We start from the raw sequence: 11798 nt of genomic DNA, 5'->3' as shown, positions 1-11798 counted from the left end.
CAGATTTGATTCGTCAATTAGTTTGATCTAGTTCGGTACCTTAACAATTAACAATTTGAGAGAAAATTTTCAGGGATTAATTTTAAGGTACCAATGTGATACTTTTAGAATTTTGGGAATCAAAGTGTCGAATGACCCAAATGTCGGGTACTCTTTGTGACATTTGCTCAATTGAAATTATGGTTGTGTTTTTAACTGAGTTATGACCAATTGATAATGTGGTTTTGAAAGTTTAAGTAATTTAATGAATGATCATTTAGGTGAAACAAACCCTCAAACATGAAATACGTGCACGTGCACAGTAGGTGGTCTGATGGAGCCATGACAAAATTTGGTCATAGAGGGCCCGATAGTTTGTTTTTGAATGTTTGGGTACCTTGTTGATCACTTTTGAAAATGAACTACTTTTCTGTCCAGGCGGTCCAACTGAAAAGCAATCATTTAGTTTCAGATGACCAAAAACAACGCTTTTATTTCATAATTGTGCACGGAGCAATAAAAAACACAACTAATAACTGCCAACAACAAAAAAGTAACATTTAAACTAATAAGCAACAAATTCGTGACATTTTATTCTAGAAAATTAATTACGGTCAACATTACTAATTCCACGTCATCCACTAGGTCTCATGAGGCAGCACATAGAATATGAATTGTCTCTACTAAGAGGTGTAGGTTTTTGAGGTGAAGAAGGTGCCTTAGGGTATGCCCCGGTAGTACAACCTCATTACTCCTTTATAATTTGTGTTTGCTTCCTCTCAATAATCGGTGACGCCACCACCGCTGCCTTTATCGACGCCGGTTATTCTAGTGCCCCCTATTTAGTGATTCCGGTCAGCCAAGCCCACAACCCCCTAAGTGCTTGCTAACCAACCCTAGGGTAGCGTTTAAGCTTAGACACTCGATGTCTCCTCAGAAAAGATAGAGACTTGGTGGTGTTGATGCTTAATTTTCGCCATGTGGAGGTGGTTCGATTACTTGGATTTGAGTGTATTTTGGCTAGTGAAGTTACTCTCGCAATTGTTGTGTCAGATTCGGCTGAATCTTCAACTTGAAAAAAGAGGAGGAACCGCTCCATTGGTGTTCTCAAATCCAATGATGCTCTAAGTTATAAGAATTATTCTGCCAGGATGTTAAATGTTGCCCTGCAGTTTGATATGGTTATGGTGATCACATAGTTAGATGGAGTAGAGGGATTGATATTTTTTTTTTCAAATTTTGCTCAGTATTGTGTTCATTTTTTTGTGTCCATGAGTAATCAAGTGTGGAAGGTTTATTTTTACAAACCACTATGTGACATATCTCTTTGTAATGCTACCATATTATCAATAAAGTTATCGTTTCTACGAAGGTAAAAAAACAAAAAACAAAAACATCTCTAACTCGCTCTGGTATCATTGTGATACATTATGATTTATTCTGTCTTTGAATTATATGCACATATCTATATATGTTTGTATATATGAATCCTCTTAATGAAACGATGAGATAAGACCCAGCTATTGTGGTGAGAAGAAGAATTACGAGTGCATAACTTCAAGTGGTCTTCTTTCAATCATAATCAAGACTTCAACTTCTAGTGGGTCTCATTTCAAAAAGAAAGGACTCCAGCTTTGAGATTAACAAGGAGAAGTCAAACCCCGTTGAAAATTTAAGGTGGGTCAATTACAAATCTTGCATTTGAAAGTAAGCTTGATCATCCAAATATTTCAAATACATTTTGGCTTATCCACCGAATGAGATTAGCTCCACCTCTTGGAAATTCAACATAAGAATTGTGGCAACTCATAAGTCAGCCACGTTGAAAAGAAAGAAGTCAGCAAGCTCAATCTTCAGGCGGAGATATGGGGACTGTTTCTCAAGTTTCAAATTTGAACTTTATAGTTTCAATTCACATTCAAAAATTTATCTCAAGCTGACCGGAGCTGCCTATATAAAGACACGTTCTCTACAAGAAATGGGGGAGAAGCTAAAAAAGAGAGAGGGATAGCAGAAAGACTAGAGAGCAAAAAAAAAAAAGGCAAAAGCTCTGCAACATTAAAGAGCAAAAGCCATCAACATTGAGGCACCCAAGACAGAGGAGAGTAGAAAGGAGAGAGTTCGCACAACACTGAAACTCTACAACATTCCATCCTTAAAGCTTTCCAAGAGAAGCCAGACGGAGAACCACGTTGTAGTAGAAAAAGCTTCATAAATCATAGGTATATGATTATAATTATCACTTGAAATTACTGAGCTTTCTCTTTCATGATGCAGACGTTACTAAGTGTCATCTTTAACGTCACCACAAATACAACAATCGATGAGCATGGCCAAAATCTCTCTGGAGTGTCTGTTGCTGCTCTCACCCTCATATTCTCCTGCTGATGACTAAGGCAATTACTACGTACATCAGCGACAATGGAGTCATCAAGCTAGTTGCTGCCCACAGTAGTCTCTCTGACACAAATCAAAGCCATAACGTGGTGGTGTCTTTCTTTCTTTCTTTCGGTGTCTATATGGCGGTGCATCTTGCATATAGGCCGTGAAGGCAAAGTGAGCTAGACTAAACATGGTGGTGTCTTTCTTTCTTTCTTTTGGTGTCTATATGGCGGTGTGTCTTGCCTATAGGCACCGAAGGCAGAGTGAGCTAGACAAAGCATGGTGATTCCTTTCTTTCGATGTCTATATGGCGGGGCGTCCTGTGTATAGGTGGCGAAAGCAAAGTGAATTAAACCTAACATGGTGGGTGGTGCCTCCCCGTCAAAGCACATGAAGCCCACGAGCAGCATGATCACCAACGAAGGCCAAGCATATGCAGCAATCAACAAATCCGCAGCAACGCAGCGACCAATAAAGCCATAACTTGATTGTCTGCTAGAATGATGCCAAGTATCGTCTGTCGTCACAAAAAAATGGAGACTCAGTTCGACAATACATCCATCAAATAGAATGGTACATGGGTTTTGGAAAGTTGCTAAAACAAAAGCCAACGATGTGAATTAATGGAACAACATTTGTTTTTGAGCTCAAATGACGAGATTGCATGCAGAAACATGTGTATAGCACAAAATATAAAGTCATGCATTGTCCAGCTTTTAATATGTTGGAAGAGTTGAAATTTTGAATGCTATTCTGGCATGGCACCGCAAGCAGAGAAAAAAAAAATGATAAAAGCCTTTTCTTGCCAACACCCAGAAGCCATTATGTCTAGCATGCATCAAGGATTGAACAAGTATAATCAATCCTAAATCCTAAGATCGAAAGATATGCTAGACTACCTCCTAAAGCTACATGGGTCGACACTTCTCAAAATTGTACCTACATTTGTCCTTCTTGCTAGAGTGAACAAACCTTAAAATGCAAGCACGAGGTAGAAAATAATCAAAGGCAGATAATGGTGTTGAGCTCTCTCATAGTCCCATATGTACAGAGAGTTTAGAAGGTGTCCAAGTCAACTCTACACCTACTTCAAAGTTCCGGGCTTAATCAAATTACATGTCCGCAACTACAATCAAGCATATGCAAGGCCTACTTCAAGTCTCAGAGCCAATTGCAAAGCTCGGTACGACGAGTGCCTAAATCAAATAAGTGGACACTTTACCAAATTAAGAGTCCACCTAAAGAAAAAGTTTATTTGACGGATTCAAATTATATACATCTGTCGAACACAAAAGTCGGTACAAAACTGAAAACTCAATTCCTATGAACTACGGTCGGTTTGATCAAACAATTGGTACGTAGGCAATCTAGCGACCCATTAGATGCAACCACAAGTCCAAAAAAAATTTCTGACTCCACCAGTCAAATTCAGCCAATCCTAAATTGAATCACTGACTCCCGTCAAATTTTCCCAACACCAGAAATACCAATTCCAATGAACTACAATGGTTTGATCCCTTCACATGGTATGTAGGCAGTCTAGCGACCCACTAGATGCAACCGCAACTCCAAACAGTCCCTGACTCCACCAGTCAAATTCGGCCAGTCACAAATGAATCACTGACTCCAGTCAAATTCTCCCAGCACCACAAAAATCAAATCCATTCCAAATCACACAAATAAAGTCCAAACCAAATTCAAGGGCTTTAAACCCTATCCCAAACACAAAATTCAAAATAAATGGGTCATCTACCCATTTAAATCTCAAATGCCGGAACTACATGTGGTTTGATCCCGCAAAGGGTATGTAGACAATCTAGAACCAAATCTATTTAGATGCAACCACGTCCTAAGCACAAAATTGAATCCCTGGTCCACTTCAACGAAATTTGTCCCAAACACTATTCTCATTCCAAAATCAAAACCCTCCAATGAGTCATCCACTCATTGGAACTCTTGAACTACGAGTGGTTTGATCCCTCTCCAAGGGTACGTAGGCAACCCATTCAAATATCTGGATGCAGCCGCAAAAACAAACAAACACACATCCATAATTGGTTTCTTCATAAATAGAATCAAATGGTGTTTCCCTGTAACAAGGGATTGTAATTAAGAGACACATTCTGTCTTGAATGGGTCGAACCCGAAATAATTAAAACTCTATTCTTTTTTTTCTTTTTTCTTTTTCTGAAAAGGGGTTTGGAACCCAGCCTAACTAGGAGGCTCAGCCCCACGCCCGTTATTTATATTATTAAATAAATTTTGCTGCATCGAGGGGGACGTAATACCTGAACCCCGAGCAGACATAGTTTTGTTACAATTATCCTCATAGAGAACATCCTGTATGAAAGTAGGAGCCTCAACTAAACAAAGATCCACAACATGATCTAAACTAGCAAAGTGAGCCAATCTATTTGCTACACTATTTGCTTCACGAAAAATGTGTCGAATTTCAATCCAATCAAAACTTCGCATGAAAATTCTACAATCATCTAAGATTCGACTAACCTCGGAATTGTCCTCCATTTGTTGGTGGAGGGCAGCAACTAGGACGGCACAGTCACTCTCCAACACTACCTCACGCCAGCCTTGATGTATGGCTAGGAGCAGCCCTGCTCTACATGCTTCAGCCTCTGCTTGTAGCGCCGAGCTTAACAATGGTAACCTCCGAGAGCATGCTCCACGAAAGCGACCAGTGTCATCACGAGCCACTACTCCCACTCCCCCTATCCCATCATTGCTGCGAAAGGCCCCATCAAAATTTATCTTGAGTCTTCTTCTGGGGGGAACCACCCATTTAGTAGTCTTGGGTCTATTACATCTTCCTGAATTCTTCACAGGATGGCAGCGTTGATACTTTTAATGAATACGAATGAAATTATGTTTGGTGACATTTTCGCTCACTGTGTGTAATTTTTACTCAACAGTACCTCAACTTTCATAACTATTAAATTGGTACGTTAACTTTATATTTCATCTATCATTTTGATACTTCCCTCAAAACCTCTGTTAAAATCAAGAATATATTGGTCAAATCACATTTTTTCTGAAGTATATTTTCGTCCGAGCATGGATATTTACCCATTAGATTTCTCAATTGTAGTCATAGTACTATTCCTATTCCAAAACTAAGCAATAAAGGACAAGAGCTACATGCATCTACAAGGAAATATTATAATTCCCCAAATTGCCGTGGCATTGTACAGTCGGGTACATTACACATGCTCAAAGGGATGTAGGTTCCGAGAGTCTGACCGACCATTTGGTCCATTGGTGGGGAAAGTTTGGCTCATCAATGAAAGATTGGAAGAATAATAGCAGCACCAAACCCGATTCCACATGCCCAACACAGTAGACACTAGTAGACAAGATCGATGAAAACAATGGGTGACGTAGACCCAACACGAATCCGTATTAAACTATGAGAAAAATGCACCATCAGTGCCTCAACTCTTGTGCACCGGCCAAGTTGATACCCAGAGTCTCAGTGCTACCAATGTGATACCTGAACTCATATTTCGCTATCGATGAGGTACTTCCGTCAGATTTCGCTGACGGCTCCGTTAGACGTGTGACGTGGCAAGCACGTGGGCCCCAAAAATGCCATGAAATAACTTAAATGACCCTAGATATATATATTTTTTTTTTGACAATTTCCTCTCTCCTCCTCTTCTTCTTCTTCTTCCTTTGTTCTTGTTGCTGCGATCTCAATCTTCCCAGAAAGCTTTACTTTTTTTTTTTTTTTAGTTCAAGAATCAACTTTCATTAGTCCAGAACAGAATTACAGTATATATAATGTTTACATCAACCCTAAGACTGATTACATGGGTTTTAGACGAAGAATAGCCTGGAAAAAGTCTGATGCACACATAAAACATTACAATCATTTTAAATCAACCGTAATGCAATGGTACATAATTAATTGGGGATAAAATTTGAATCAATCAAGTTCCCTTTTCCAGGGCACATTTGAGGGTACACGCTTTCACTGCACCAACTGGACTGGACATATTCGTGGGAAACATCTTCTGATCATTAAGGAAGAACTGGATTGGCAATTGTGCGGGTGTTGTATGATTTGCAGTGGTTGCATTTCTGGCCAATAATGTGGCCATGGGCTCCTCTTGAACCTTAGCAAGCCGCCGACTCCTCTTCTTCATCGTGGCCTCTCTCTCGGCTTCCAATCCTTCACTCTCTCGCCCAGCAACTCTGCACAGCACAACTCAACATCAACACCACTATCTGCATCATCAGCATTGCCATCAAAACACCGCATTCCAACCTCACCATCCAGCAACAAAAATCGAAAAGGGTTACTCTGGAGAATGTAATCAAAATGCACTAACTTCCAATGAAGTAAAACTTCATCGGCAAAACAAAAGAAAGCTAAAGAAAAGCACAAACCAAAGCTAAAAAAAAAAGCCATCTTTGAAGAATCTAAAGTTGGCAATTGTTCTGAATCTAAAGGAATCAAACTTTCTGTATTGAAAAAGACAGATTCAAAGCTAGTACCTGCGATTGTAGCGTTGTCCCATCCTTGCAATAAGTTCCCAACAACAGCAGCAACAGCAACAAGCACAGCGCCACTCATTGTATACTCAAAATTCAAAACCGACTGCTACCCTCTAAAGCCTTCACCAATAATTCAATCAATCCAAGCAAGAAGAGCAAAACCCAGATCCTGATCAGTGAATCAAAGCCGTTCTTGATCACCCAAATCAACAATCCTAGCAACAAAGTGATCTAGCATCAGTATAAAGAACTCTATGAAACCAAGAGGCAGAGCAACACAGGCTTCTTATGTAGGCTATTAGAGTATCATATCAAGGACCGAATACAATTGAATAAAAACAAAATAAGGTTGTTGAGTTTACCTGGAACATAAAGTACTTGATGGGTGAGTGATGTGTCTGTCTGCAAATGCAGAGGCTGTAGAAATCTTTTAGGGCTGATGCAATATCTAATTTCTCAGCCAATTAAACCCAAAATGTAAAAGCAAATCCAGCAAAAGAAAGATCCTATTCGCGCAGTGAAAGGTGGTAACTGATAAAGGGGGAAGAGGCCAAAGAGCAAACAAGGTTTTAGCCTTTTCGAGAACACAGCGGTGGCTAATTGACACCTGCCCTCGTCCTCTCTTAGCCTTGCACGTCAGCTCCCTGTTTCAGATCACTGTTGTGAGTTTCATCATCATTCACTAGCTGTGATTTGGGTTTTAAATTGAGATCGCAGCAACAAGAACAAAGGAAGAAGAAGAAGAAGAGAGGAAATTGTAAAAAAAAAATCTAGGGTCATTTAAGTCATTTCATGGCATTTTTGGGGCCCACATGCTTGCCACGTCACACGTCTAACGGAGCCGTCAGCGAAATCTGACAGAAGTACCTCATCGATAGCGAAATATGAGTTCAGGTATCACATTGGTAGCACTGAGAGTCTGGGTATCAACTTAGCCGGTGCACAAGAGTTGAGGCACAGATGGTGCATTTTCCTCTTAAACTATTAACTGGGACACCACACTACTCTCAGTTTGTACTTTGTAGTCCTATGCACAGATGCTCTGCGAGGTACCAAACAAATCCTCAATCACAACTAATTGAAAACATGCCTCACACAAAAAGCAAAAAAATAAAAAATAAATAAATAAATCTAATTGAAAACATAATTCACATTTAAAAGAAAATATTACGATCATTGGTGTGAGTGTGACTATTGAACTTTTGTATTCATGAATTTTTTTTTTCTTTTCAAAACAAAACATAAAAAGGGTATTGTTTGTTTGATGTTTTCTAAGCTTGATTTTGCAAAAAGAGAAAGGCATATGAGTAATTTTATTCAATAAACGGTTACATACACAAACAAAATAATCAAATTAAAAGTTAGGGCTAAATACAAATTACTACCCTGTGGTTTAGGTCCCAAATCAATTTAGTCCATGAACTTCCAATTTCATCAAAAACACCCCTGCACTTTCAATTTTGATCTAATAGGTCCAATTTGTTAGTTTTCCGACAATTGAGTTATTTAACTTGTTAATGTGGCTCATATATGGCCTATGTTTTATGATGTGGTGTCGAGGTGGTCTGCATAGTCAATTTAGGAGTGAGTCCTACTATTAAAAATAAATAGTTTTTCAACAAATAATCCAACTATAACTTGAACCCATAACATAATATTAACGAATTGGACCTATTAGATCAAAATTGAAAGTGCAGGGGTGTTTTTGATGAAATTAGAAGTCCAGGGACTGAATTGATTTTGGACCTAAACCACAGGGTACTAACTAGTATTTAGCCCTAAAAGTTAAATCATAGAAAAAGGAAAATTAGTTATATTGAAATGATAATTATGTGGCATAGATACTCGACAGAAAAAGGTTTTTCACCAAATAGGATGTTTTTGATTTTTATTAACAGCTTTCCGAATTTGAATCACGTTCCAGATTTGCTTCAGTCCAACCAAACCTAAGCTTACTACCATTAAATGGTTAACCCTATTCTCTCTCTAGCGGCGCTCTCTCTAGCGCTAACCCTAGCGTCACTCCCGTGTGACGGCGACAAACACAGCCCCGGCCAACCAATCTCAAGGCGTCTCTGTCTACCCCTATCTCTTGATCTACGCTATGGTGATTCTGCTTCAGCAATGGCCGGACCGCCCCCTTGGGCTGCTTGCTTCCCATTTCATCTTATCTGGACGGAACTGGCTTTTGCCTTCTCTTCCATTTCTAGGCTGCCGTATCTTAATCTGATTCATGGAAGACATTTATGCAGTCCCAAACTCGGTCTCCTGAGGATGTGCCAAGGCTGTACCACTGGTTATGATGGCAGCGGCCTTGATCTTGGGTCCTCAGGTTTTGCTCTGTTCAGACCGGAGACCAATGTGGAGGACGGAGTCGCGCTGCTCCAAGCATATGATGATGCTTGGCTCGAATCGGAGACTAACGCGTCGATGTGGCTGAGATTGGAATCTTTGAAGGCCGACGACGGCGCAAACGGAGCAGATGGGCTGCTATTGGGCGCGAGGAACAAAGCGGATGTGAGGGTCAGCGACTCCTTTGACCACTCCAACTGGTATGTCAATCCCAACACCGACACCAAGCATTTCTGGTGGTTGGGTTTGGTTTAGAGGACACCGGAAGACCTGCGAAAGAGGACTCTCGGTGCCCGGCGATGGGTGTCTACATCAAACTGAGTCCCCAGGAATTTGGGCTTTCGTGGGGCCCACTCCACCAGATTTCTCTATCTGGATTTGGAGCCCTAACGATCCTTGGGCTTGGTTTTTTGCGATCCAGAGGCCAGTTGGGCCATTTTCTGGGCTCAAAGCTGAGCTATGCTAGGGCTTTGGAACTGATTTTGGGCCTGCTCTCTCTTGGGTCCAGCATAACTAATGGGTTTCTGTACCCATTTTTTAGTTAGTCTTTTTTCGAATTTGCTTGCCTATTACTATGCATTACTGTTCATAGTTAAATAGACTTTCTTGAATAAGTGAGCATGTGTACCGTCAAATGATCGGATCTAATATATGTATCGCTGTGGTTTGCGACAAACTCTTTATCTACCCATAGAAGGTAGAGGGAGGATATGTAATGGTTCTTTCTGGCCTGAGTATTAATATTAACAAATTACATATAAGTTATTGACAAAAGATGATTTAACAAATACATCCTCTAAAGATTGAGTTAAACATATAAGGACTAAATCGTACAAATAAGGACAATGTGCTCTTCACTTGCCACATGTCATGAGTTAGTTTACTTTTTTACCCTTAACTACTTCTTTTGACTTCTAATCCCTTTATAAGGATTAAATCTTACAAATAATGACAATCTGCTCTTCACTTGCCACATGTCATGAGTTAATTTATTTTTTTACCCTTAACTATTTCTTTTGACTTCCAATCCCCTTATGTTACTTTTTTTTAGACTAATTCCTTTACGTTACCTTTTTTTTCTTAAGAATAATCCCTTTATTTTACTTTTTTTTTTCCCTGAGAATAATCCGTTTATGTTACTTTTTTTCCCTTGAGAATAATTTCTTTATGTTACTTCACAAAACCTCACTCTCCTACTACTCTCATCTCATCGTCTAATCCTGCTACTGCACTCGTCTAATCCTGCTACTGCACTCGCTGCACTCATACTCGTCCAGTTTTGCTACTTGTATTCTGCTACTGTACTCGTCATCGCCTAATCTTGCTACTGCACCCGTCCAATCTACTACTGCACTCGCTGCACTCATACTCGTCCAGTTCTGCTACTGCACTCGTCCAATCCCGCTACTGCACTCGCTGCACTCATACTCGTCCAGTTCTGCTACTGCACTTGTACTTTTGTCCCGCTACTGCACTCGTCATCGCTTAATCCTGCTACTACACTCGTCCAATCTTGCTACTGCACTCGCTGCACTCATACTCGTCCAATTCTGCTACTGCACTTTTTCCTACGTGCCGGAGCTTTTCTTCTCACTGTTTTTGTTCGATTATTTCTTGTGTCATCACCCTTTTGCACCTCCACATAGTAGCCAATTTGAACCATAAACAATGAATATCATATCATTAACATAAACCATAAACTATAAAGTAGCAGATCAATTCAATTTGAACAATAGTAGATCATATCATTGACAGTAGCCGATCATATCAAAGTAAACCACAGAACCTTAGTGATACTAAATTCATGAATCTGCTCCTTATGTATATCAAAGTAAACTACATAACCTTTGTTACGCCCCGAATCAAATTTTTCATGTTTAGTTGTTATTAAACGAGGAATGACGATTTTCTACACAATTTATTTAGGGTTTTTGTCTATTTACCCCATTTTTAGAGATTTTTTTCCCACTTACCCCATTAAGTTTTTTTAATTCCCTCTTACCCAAAACACTCTAAAGAGGTCTTCCGTAATACCCCATTAAGATTTTTTTTTGTTTTTTAATTTGTTTTAATACTATTTTACCCTCACCCCTTTGAAACTTAGAGAGAGAGAGAAACCATATGAGACTTCGCCGGAGCCCGGTCACCGGCCGCCGGAATCCGACCAACTTTCGCCTGATTCCGGTCACCGGCCACCGGAATTTGCTGAAAATCTCACCGAAAAGGTTTTTTTGCCCCCAATAGAGGACTATCAGTCATGTATTGCCCCCCAATAGATGACTATCAGCCATGTATTGCCCCCCAATAGACGTCTATTGCCCCCTAATAGAACTTTCGATTGCCGGAATGGGAACTAATCTTCCTAAAATTAGACAAATAAAACTTTGATTAAAGAAAAAAAATGAAGAGATTATATCAATTCAAAACGTCTATTGCCCACCAATAGACGTTTATTGCCCCCCCCCCCCCAATAGTCAAAACTTTTTTTTTCTTTTCCTCTGTCCCATTACTTAAAAAAAAAAAAACAAAGAAATTGATTTGGGCACCCAGTCGGAGTTCAAACAGTTCAACCG

The sequence above is a fragment of the Rosa rugosa genome, chromosome 1 (assembly GCF_958449725.1).
Source record: "Rosa rugosa chromosome 1, drRosRugo1.1, whole genome shotgun sequence".
NCBI classification, from domain to species: Eukaryota; Viridiplantae; Streptophyta; class Magnoliopsida; order Rosales; family Rosaceae; genus Rosa; species Rosa rugosa.
The sequence above is the reverse complement of the archived record's forward strand: the minus strand, read 5'-3'. Positions refer to the sequence as shown.